Here is an 11307-nt window from a genome sequence, read left to right as displayed (position 1 = left end):
TCCCTCCTGGCCCACTGCCCACCACACCATTGTAGGGTGGTCAGACTCACTCTGTAAGGCTGGACACCATCACCCCAGACAGGAGCATTCCCATGTGGCCCCGGTCCCCGGGCCGGGCAGTGGCGGCCCAGGACCACGCGTCTACTTTCAGAGCCCCCTCCGGGGCCGCAGGAGAGGGCCCGGGCGGCACGGACGATGAGGGCCCAGTGAGGCGCCAAGGGAAGGTCACCGTCCAGTATGACCTCAAGGAACTACGGAAGCGCCTCAACCTGGAGGAGTGGATCCTGGAGCAGCTTACGCGCCTCTACGACTGCCAGGAAGAGGAGATCCCAGAACTAGAGATTGATGTGGATGAGCTCCTGGACAAGGAGAGTGATGATGCCCGGGCTGCTGGTTGACTGTTACAAACCCACAGAGGCCTTCACCTCTGGCCTGCCGGGCAAGATCCGGGGCATGCAGAAGCTGAGCACACCCCAGAAGAAGTGAGGGTCCCCGACCCAGGCGAACGGTGGCTCCCACAGAACAATCGCTGCCCCTCGAACTCGTAGCAACAGCAACACCGGGGGACCCTGCGGCCAGGCCTGGTGCCATGAGCAGGGCTCCTCGTGCCCCTGGCCTAGGAGTCTCTTCCCCTGCCCCCTCAGTTTTCCACTTTTGGGGTTTTTTTATTGTTATTAAACTGATGGGACTTTTTGTGTTTTTATATTGACTCTGCAGCGCGGTCCCGTTAATAAAGCTAGGAGATGCCTTTGGTGCAAAAAAAAAAAAAAAAGAAAAAAGAAATATCAAGCAATAGAATCCTACTGCAGGATGATGATATAGAATAACATTTTATGGTGGAAAAGTATCCAAGATATAGTATCAAATGGAAGAAGCAGTTTATAAAATAGTATCATACTATGTTTAGTTAAAGTATCTATTTATATCCCCATGTTGAATATATACGTAGAGAAAAGTCTGAAAGGAAATCCACCAAAATATATTTAGAGATTGTATCTCTGGCCTATGGGTTTTGAAGTGATTCTTATTTTTATATACTTTTCAGCATGTCCTAAATGCTTTATTATGAGCATATGTATGTAATTTTTTAGATAAATTTCTTTCACGCACAAACACACACACTCGTGTATGCACATGCAAAACTCATTTCAAGGTCAGTGGGATGAGCTGCATTTCTCTTAAAGTGGTTAGTGTTTGTGACCTAAGGCCACTTTCCAACTCCCACCTTTGTGAAAAACCAAGCTGGTCTGCTCTGCCTGGTCTCTGCACCTCTGAACAGAAGCCTCAGATCTGTGGACTCCACAAAAGTTTACTCTGGGCTCAGTTCCCCAGGTAACCATGGCCCCTGTCCTCAGTACCTATACCTAGTCCTAGCCCTATCCTAGCTGTTTGCAAAGAACCCCCAGCCCTCTGAAGCCTGCCTACCTTGCCTGAGTGAAGAGGGCTCCTCCTTGTGACACATCCAACAGAAGCCTTTGCCTCCCCAGTGGGTGAATTTGGAGATCCCTGTGGCAGTCTGAAGCCTCCAAATGCCAGGCTTCTCAGCCCCACAGTGGGGCTGAAGGTCATAGGCAGAGCATACCAGTTCCTGTCACCTCATCCCCCTCATCTTGGGACCTTAAATGTCCCATATATGTATTTCTTCCCTTGGGTCCCTGCCTTGTATTTCAGACGGCTGGTTGGGTGCATTCTGTTACCTCGTTTCTGTTGGCCACATTTCATGAACCCTGTGTCTACCTTTCCCCATCTCATCTTAGGAACATTGCCGGGCACAAGCTGCTGGTATGTGTGGTGTATCTGATCCTTATTTATTCTCCACCCTGCACCCTGAAGTTGTGAGAAGGCCCCCATCAGGTCTCAATTCCTCTGGGGAGAGGACTGGATTTGCTATCTTCCTGTGTCAACTTGAGTCATAATCCAGCAGCCTGCCCCCAGAGCCTGGTACTTCTTTTGCCTGGTACTTGCCCCACACCCCACCAGCTTCCCTCCTGGCCCACTGCCCACCACACCATTGTAGGGTGGTCAGACTCACTCTGTAAGGCTGGACACCATCACCCCAGACAGGAGCATTCCCATGGCTGCAGCAATGGAGTGACCAAGCCATATATATGTCCAGTATGACTCAGTAGACTGAGATCAAAGCTGGCCTTGATCATCTTGGGACTCTGAAAAATATTGGCATAGTCATCCCTCATCTATCCAGAACCATTATGGCAAGTGTCTCCTTTCCATAATTTAGTTATGAACCAGGAATTAATGCACAGATACAAATGCCTTCAAATAGAGTTGCTTTGAACCTGGGAAATCTTTACGTTATACTCATTTCCACCTAGCTTGGTTATTTGATTTCTAACTCCAAAACATTTTAGGAAAAGCAAACTAGAAAAAAGGGAAAGCAGCAGCTATGTGGCAGGCCTCAGGAAATGATTGCCTGATAATTGATAACATGCAAGGTTTGGAAAAGTATGAGACCTCCAAAAGAGGGAGCAAACAGTCCTTTGCATCTGATATTACCACTCAGCACACAACCTCATGTTTATAACGCAACCCCAAGTCATGCACGTGCAAACATGAGTCACCTTCAGCATGCTCCCCGAGGATGCCTAGGTGTTTCCAAACAACTCCCAGACCTCTGAAGACTGCATACCCTGTCCGAAGTTGAGAGGGCTTCCCCATGTAATGCATCCCTCGAAGCTTTTGCATAATCACAGTACGCGAGCAGCACATTCAGTTCTCATAGTTTGTACTGCAGTTCTCAGAAACTGATGGGAATGCATTTTTAAGGTTGATATACTTACAACAGTAAATATATATTCATATATTTAAAGCACAAATAGTGCTTTATTTGCTGCCTATATCCTTGTTTCTTGAATTAGCTAATGAAGGGGAAAGAAACCTTGACCAATTAATTGTTAATGACCTCAGTTTTCTGATGAACTTCGCCTTCCTCATCTCTAAAATGAAGCCAATAATACCTGCCTGAAGCGCTTCGGATCACCATGAAAATCTAATAGGATGGCTATGTGAAGGTTCTACAGAAAATAATAAAGAATGTGTGGTAATTTCCCTTATCTAGATTGGATCATGCATCTAAATTACAGAAGGAAGGAAAACTACAAGTACACATTACTCAAAGGTTAGAGATTAGGCAAATCTTGAAGACAGATAATTGACAGAATTGGGCACAGCTCAGAGCAGACTTCCACCAGTGTTAGCAACAGGCTATTCTTGGGGAAAAAGCGACACCTACTGCATCTAACTATACTGCAATGGACACAGAAAACCAAAAGTCTTCAAACTTGTGTTCAACGTTAGTCGGGCATGAGATCCCTACTTCACTATTGCAAAAATAAAAAATTAGAAATAGTCATACCGTATTTCTCCGGAAAAATGACAATCTTCTTTCATTTAAAAATAACTGTTTCATATTCAAGTGTAATGCATATTATAGATATTTAAAGAAGAACACAAAGATCCTCTAATAACATCATTATCAAACATGTCTTAGAGCTGCTGCCACTGCCATCCTCATTTCTCTTCATTCTTCCATTTTTTTCCTTCACTTATTCTCCTTCCCCACCTCTTCATCATCCTCCTCCTTCCATCTCAATTCATGCACATTGTTAAAAATAAAATAAAAAATAAGATAGTAAATCAAAAGTAAAACCCCTCATCAGGGGTGACCATTGCTAACAGTTTGTTGTGTGCTATGCCACACAATTTTATGACAGTGGAAATACATATCTATTACAAACTATTATACGATAGTACTGGTTGTCATTGCTCTCCAGCCAAAGATCACTGGGAACACACCTGTAGTCAAGCAAGTTGGGGTTATTACTCTTTGCTGTGGGGGAGAATGCATGGCATGGGGAACTGTGGGGTGTTTCAGTAAGAGGGTGCTAGAAAGAACTTATTATGGGACTCAGGCTTGTGCTAGGGGGTTTGCAGAAGGGTTTAAGGAAGCAGGGTAATTCTGTGGGTGGGTATCTTAACTCTCATCCGGAAGGAGGGAAGACTGCGGCAAAGCTAAAGCCAGTGAAGAACTGGTAAAGAAGCAGCAGTCATTCCTCTTAGCTGGGACAGGAGGCTGCTCAGTCATTTTGTGGTCTGGACAATGTTCCTGTTTTGCCTGCATTCAGACGTGATTACAGAGTGATCTCATTTTTTTCTTCATCTATCATCGGCACTGAGTGTCCTTGTCTGATGTTGGTGTTCTATGAAATCCTTTATGTTCAATAGGAAAACACCGAGGCTATGAGTGCCAGGCCAACTCCCATCTGTCAGGGACCACTTTTCTCTTTCTTATTGTTTCCTCTTTTTTTTGCTTAACAATGTGGACATTTTTTCATGTCAATACTGAAGCTAATTTAACCAAATTTCTATTGTTGAATAATTGATTTTTTCCCAACATTTCAGGCTTATAATTAATATAAAATAAAAATCTTTAGAAGTATGTCCTTGCACACTTATACTGCTATTTCCTTAAAATAAATATCTAAAAGTGTAATTACTGGATCAAATGATATATACACTTTAAAGTTTTCAATAGATATTGCCAGAATGCCCTCCATAGAGTGTGTACTAATTTCATTTCCAACAATAGTATAGAACACCCACTCTCCACAAATCCTTATTTGGGGAGCACACAAGGTCACCAACCTTTTTTTCTTGTCTTTTCTGGTTCCATAGACAGAAAAACATCTTATTTTAAAGTGTTTTATTATGTAAAATTTGATACACACAAAAGACAAAATGAGGCATGTATATGTCTCACTAGACTACACTACATTAGACTGTCTCAGTAGCTTCAGGGGAGTCTGGTTAGGTGGTACAAATGCTTTGATCATCTCAAACCTGTTTCTCAAGCTGCTAGCTAAGAAGAGAGGTCAGTAGAATGAAGTATCTTTGGGTTCCTCAGATTTGGAACACACCTTAACAATAGCGCCTTTCAAAGTGTGTTGCTGTCTGCTTACTCATCTGCCTACCCCTGAATTATGAGCTTTAAGGGGACAGGGAGTATGTCTTATTCACTTTTGTGTCTCCAGAATCTAGCCCAGAACCTAACCTAAATAGACCTAAATTAATATTTAATGAACACCCCCAATCTATTTTTTTAAAATCAATTGATACACAAGTAGTTGGGGGTGATAAATTAGCTATAGATTTTCTATGTAAGAAACATACTTATACATAAATTTCAATTGTCCAACTACTCTGTTGGAATAATTCCTACAGATTGGCACTGCCAGGACAAAGTACATACAAGATCTAAATTTTGAGTAAATTTCCCAAAACTGGAGTAAATTTTCCCAGTGTTTAATAGTTCCTTATTTCCTAATATTCTATACAAATGTTAGATTTCTGTATTTGTGATCATTGATAATGTAATATTACAAAGAAACTGCTTTTTCATCTATTAATGTTAAGCTACATCATCTTCATATCATCTTATTAATCATTTGCATTATTTCATTTTCCTCTGTTTCTTTTATTTTCATTTCCCTTTTAATGTTAGTCTCTTTGTTACTGATTTCTAAGAGCTCATTTATGATTAAGAAGGTTAACATATTTTCAAGTATTGCAAATGAAATACCATGTTTTTCTCATTTATTTTACTGTGGCGTTTTAATTTTGGGTTGCGCAGAAGTTACGTATTGAAATATGATCATGTTCTGTTTTACATATATGAAATGAACAATGAGTAAAGGAGGAAACACCGCTCCACTCTAGGAAGGCAAGACCCAGTTCTTGGAAGTTGATCCCTAATGGGCACTATTTGGGTACTTTGTAACTGCAGGGGTTCTGAGCACAAGCTTTGGAATCTGAGAGACCTGGGTTTTAGTCACAACTCAACTACAAACTAACTGTATGACCCTGAGCAAGTTGTTTCTCCTTCGAGCCTCAGTTTCACTGGCCGACAATGTGGCTAACAACACTAGTCTTTCTGAGATTGAGCTTGATGTATAAAATGTTTAGCTCAATGCCCACACCATATCTAGCACATTATTATATTTTAGGGCATTATTATTATTATTATTAAAGGCAACTATGAGTAAGGAATTTATGCTTGCAAAGTGGTGTTGTGCCTTCCAGGGATACCTTTATTCTTTCACTCTGGAAGAAAGAGCAGAGAGGCCCTACCTGTGGACAACCAGACACAAATTAGGGCCCAAAGCAAAGAAGGGTCCAGGATGGAGTTCAGAACATAGAAAGGGAGAGGTCGTTTGAGGTCTAGGAGGACACCCTAAAGCTGTCCCTTGAAAACCATGAGCCTATGAGCAGAGGATCCCAGGGGCTGCCACTTGGTACTGCAGAACCACAGGAGCTGGGAGCTAAGTGGTCTCCTATAGGAATACTGACCTATAGTGTTGGCCTCTCAGCAGGACCTGCATTCTTTCCATTACCTGGTGTGTCAGCTCGGCAATGGCCATATTCATTCACTCAATAAATATTGAGCATCTACTACGTGTCAGGCACTGTTCACTGTTCTAAGCACTGGGGATACAACAGTGAACAAAACAGCCATAATCCAGGCTTTCATGGAGTTTGCAATCTAACAAGAAGGAAAATAATTTAAATAAACAAGCAAACAAGAAAATACCAATTAATGATATGCTATGCTGAGAATTAAAATAGGAGGATGTGATAGGAAGTAACTGGGAGCTATTTTATACAAAGTAATCAGAGTGGGCCTCTTTATGGAGGCAACATTTCAGATAAAGCCTGACTGACCAGAAGGACTTGCAAAGATCAGGGGAAACAACTAGTTCCCCCTAGTTGGGAACAAGCTTGGTGTATCTAGAAAGCTGAATGAAGGTTGGTGTGGCTGTTGCCCCTGAGTGAGGGGAAAGTAAAAATAGTTTAGATAGATGAACAGAGGTCCTAACATGTAAGGCTCTGTAAATCACAACGGAGGATTTGGATTTTATTCTAATTGTAACGGGAAGTGATGGGAAGGTTTTAATTTGGAAGGAACAACACTGTCTTATTTAGTTTTCTTTTCTTTTTTTTTTTAATTATACTTTAAGTTCTAGGATACATGTGCACATGTACGCCTATGCAGTATAGGTATACATGTGCCATGCTGGTTTGCTGCACCCATCAACTCATCATTTACATTAGGTATTTCTCCTAATGCTATTCCTCTCCTAGCCTCCCACCCCCCCACAGGCCCCAGTATGTGATGTTCTCCGCCCTGTGTCCATGTGTTCTCATAACGAGGTTCAACTCCTACTTATAAGTGAGAACATGCGGTGTTTGGTTTTCTGTCCTTGTGATAGTTTGCTCAGAATGATGGTTTCCAGCATCATCCATGTCCCTGCAAAGGATATGAACTCATCCGTTTTATGGCCGCATAGCATTCCATGGTGCATATGTGCCACATTTTCTTAATCCAGTCTATCATTGATGGACATTTGGGTTGGTTCCAAGTCTTTGCTATTGTGAATAGTGCCGTAATAAACATATGTGTGCATGTGTCTTTATAGTAGCATGATTTATAATTCTTTGGGTATATACCCAGTAATGGGATAGCTGGGTCAAATGGTATTTCTATTTCTAGATCCTTGAGGAATCCCCACACTGTCTTCCACATGGTTGAACTAATTTACACTCCCACTAAGAGTGTAAAAGCGTTCCTATTTCTCCACATCCTCTCCAGCATCTGTTGTTTCCTGACTTTTTAATGATCACCATTCTAACTGGCGTGAGATGGTATCTAATTGTGGTTTTGATCTGCATTTCTCTGATGACCAGTAATGATGAGCATTTTTTCATGTCTGTTGGCTGCATAAATGTCTTCTTTTGAGAAGTGTCTGTTCATATCCTCTGCCCACTTTTTGATGCGGTTGTTTTTTTCTTGTAAATTTGTTCAAGTTCTTTGTAGATTCTGGATATTAGCTCTTTGTCAGACGGATAGATTGTAAAAATTTTCTCCAATCTTAGTCTTCAAAGGTCACTGTCTATATCAAACTGTAAGACAGCTATAGTAAATTAAAGTGATTATGGTTTTTATTTGCCCAGCCAACTTAACCATGTCCCTCATTCTGACAATTTAATCCTGTCCTCCCTGGGCACACACCTGACTCAGGCCTGACCAATCATAGTATCCCATTTCCTTGGACACAGTCATTGCTTCAGTGTGGGCATGTGATCTAAGCTGGGCCAATCAGAGTCCTTCCCTGGGATTCCTGGATTGGAGCTAAAGAAGTAGCCTTGCCTCTACGGTACAGAGCTGAGAGAATGTGAAGGAAAAATAGCAACCATCTATAGCTCTAGGAATATGTCCATTTCCAGCAAGCAGAACATGAAGAGATGACAGACTAATGGGAGAAAAATAATCCTGGTGGCATTAACCCTGATTCCAGTGGCTAAGGCCTCAGTTCCTAAGGCCCTTCTTGCAATCCTAGGGAATACCTACTCCTTATCTTTTCTACTAAGTGAGCCACTAAGTTTCTCTCTTTACGTCACCAAGAACCCTCTCTAACTTAACAGCCCTTCTTACCCAGGTATTTTTTAAAATATCCAGTCACCATTTCTCTAAGAGGAAATTCACTTTACTCCAGGGAGACGGAAGAAAGGAGAGAAAGCAGCAGGTGCTCAGTAGGAGAGGTGAGTGAATTATGAGTACAAAGATTTAGTATATGTTTCTCTTCAATAAAGAAACAAAGAGAACATCAGCAGCTCTTGGTCCTAGTAAAAGGGTCTGAGGCCGTAATTTTTGTTTTTGTTTTTGTTTGAGACAAGGTCTCGCTCTGTCACCCATGCTGGAGTGCAGTGGCACGATCATGGCTCACTTCAGCCTCCACCTCCCAGGCTCACAGGCTTAATCCATCCTCTCGCCTCAGCCTCCTAAAGTAGCTAGGAGTAGAGGCATGCACCACCATCCCGAGCTAACTTTTGTATTTTTTTCAGAGACAGGATTCCGTCATTTTGCCCTGGCTGCTCTGGAACTCCTGGGCTCAAGTGAGCTGCCTGCCTTGGCCTCCCAAAGTGCTGGGATTACAAATGTGAACCACCGCGCCGGCCCTGTGGCCGTACTTCAGGCACAAATGCTTAGTACTGTGGTCTTAGCACAAGGCTATCATAGCTCTTTTCCATCTGCTTGAACTTGCATAGTCACATGGCTTGCTTTGTTCATTGAAATGTGATCATGCATGTTACTTCTATACAAAAACTTCAGGTGCCTACCTATGGCTAGCCAAGTTCCCTTTTCCTTTTTCTACAATCATGGAAGCTTGTGTCAAGATGGAACCTCCCTGAGCCTTGGTTCCTGAGTGACTGCCAAGGATAGACATACGGCATGAGTAACAAATGTTTTAAGCCACTAAGAGTGTGGGGTTGTTATTGCATCATAGCAAAGCCTGCCCTGGCTAGTAACACAATAAATACCCAAAGTAGAATAAGAACTTATCTAGCAAAGATCCCAATGACAACTGTATTACAAACCTTTGTAGAGGTAGCATGTGGACACCTTATTTTGTTGACTGCAATCCCGTAGGTTCATATTCCTTTTTTCCAAGGACATTTACCTAGGAATTACAAGGTAATCTCAATCTATGATGACCTATATTGTTATGATGAAATCATAGACTTTGAGTCTGGTAAAAAAAAAAAAAAAGTTAATTTGGTGGATATCTGTGGGGAGAAATTGCATTAGGAGGATGGTTCCTACAAAAGGTTGGAAGGAGGTCCTCTTTCTTCATTTCGGGCACTTGGTGCTCACTCAACTCCACCCTATCTACAGCTATTCTGCTCAATCTGTAGGTAGGTTCATCACACATATGCTCCAGACAGACCATTTTAGAAATGCTGATATTAGTATAGTGGGCAGGAATTTTTCTCCACAAACTTACAGGTACAAAAACCTATTTTATTTATTTAATCAAATTAACCCAATTCTAAGCGTCCAGTCATCTGACAAGATATTTGATCTCAGCCATCTTGAGGGTGATCGTCCCTCTCCCTAGAATTCCACATGAATCCAGGGGCCTCATGTGGCTCCCAGCAAAGGGCAGAAGATCCTCTAGTTTTTATGACTGTTGCTGAGAAGCTCCTCATCCAAGCCCATACAGAGGGTGAGCAGCTCCCTCCTTCCACACCAAGCATGGGGACCCTTTCTCACAATCCTCTATGTCACAGCTGTCTCCAGCAAACACATATTCCATCCCAGCAGAGGTCTGTCACATCTGAGGAAGTGGCATGGAAGCAGGGCATAGGTCTACATCACTCAAAGAAAAAACACCCATCCCCGTCCTCACCTCGGGGAAGGCCACTTCTGCCTTCTCACTTCTTATGGAGGAAGGAATTGGAGCTTACGTATCAAACACATTTAAGTGTGTCTTGAGAGTGCTAAGGATGGGTGGCAAGTCCTCGTGTTTTGGGCTGGCAGAGAGTTCAGATGAACCCATGTGAGGGGATTAGTGGCCCTTACTTGACAGATATGCAACGTGCCTAAGGAAGGCCTGAGGCCTCAGCCTCCCTGATTAGACAGGTCCAATCAGCCTTCTCAATCATTAATCTTCAGAGAATCTCTGCTGTTTTAAAAATGTACCCAGGTTTGCTTTAATAAGGTATAATAAGACACACAGACACAGAAATGACTATCATCGAGGAAGTTTATACTCACAGGTCCCTAGAAACAGGAGGCAAAGCACACTATGCAGGGACCACATGGAGAAGCACCAGGGTCAGTCAGGATGCAGAGGGAGCAGGGAATCATGGGCAAGAGCGCTTATTGTAGTTTGCATTGTAAGGAATGAGTGAGGCAGGGTAGGCAGACTTAGGATTGGCTAGTTTGAGTAATTTCAGCAGGCTTTGGAGTAAAGAGGCCAATCCCTAGTTGTCCGGTGCCTGGCCCTAGGTGATTAGGGCAGGGAGATAGTGGCTCAGAGTATAAGAGCCCTGGTCTCTCTCCTCCTTGAAAAACTCTTCCCTCCCACTCCCCACAGGAAGCCCAGTCCCCTTTGACATCTCCCCACCTTCCTTCCTCCCCCAAAGAGGAACTAGGCCATAACCTCAAGTGAGTGGGGTTGAAAGATAGGCTGAGGGTAAACCAAAGAACACACAGCCTTCCTCCATTCTATACAAAGGGATCTCAGGCCACTAAGGTCAGACAGAGCTGAGGATTATAAAAATCATAGATCTGCCTCCCAAAACCTAGAAACCAGCAGCTATGAGCTGTCCAGAGGTGACCCAGAACAGGACATCTGTGAAGTAATGACTGTCCTTTTACTGAGTGAGGCTTAATGTGATTGCGTGTGTCATGGTTATCATATAGTTAAGCTACATGATTATGAATAAGCC

The 11307-nt window shown here is 42.8% G+C and overlaps 1 pseudogene across 1 annotated transcript in view; it reads left to right on the top strand.

Moving 5' to 3' along the window:
* LOC105544733 overlaps positions 1–693 on the top strand; it is a 65170-nt pseudogene extending 64477 nt beyond the window's left edge. Inside the window, exon 5 of the transcript XR_001006814.1 lies at positions 79–693. The product of XR_001006814.1 is annotated as an uncharacterized LOC105544733 (transcript). The remainder of the gene's footprint in view (positions 1–78) is intronic.
* Positions 694–11307: the final 10614 nt, after the last annotated feature.

This window comes from Mandrillus leucophaeus, unplaced genomic scaffold (assembly GCF_000951045.1).
Source record: "Mandrillus leucophaeus isolate KB7577 unplaced genomic scaffold, Mleu.le_1.0 Scaffold1083, whole genome shotgun sequence".
NCBI lineage: Eukaryota > Metazoa > Chordata > Mammalia > Primates > Cercopithecidae > Mandrillus > Mandrillus leucophaeus.
The sequence above is the reverse complement of the archived record's forward strand: the minus strand, read 5'-3'. Positions and strand labels throughout refer to the sequence as shown.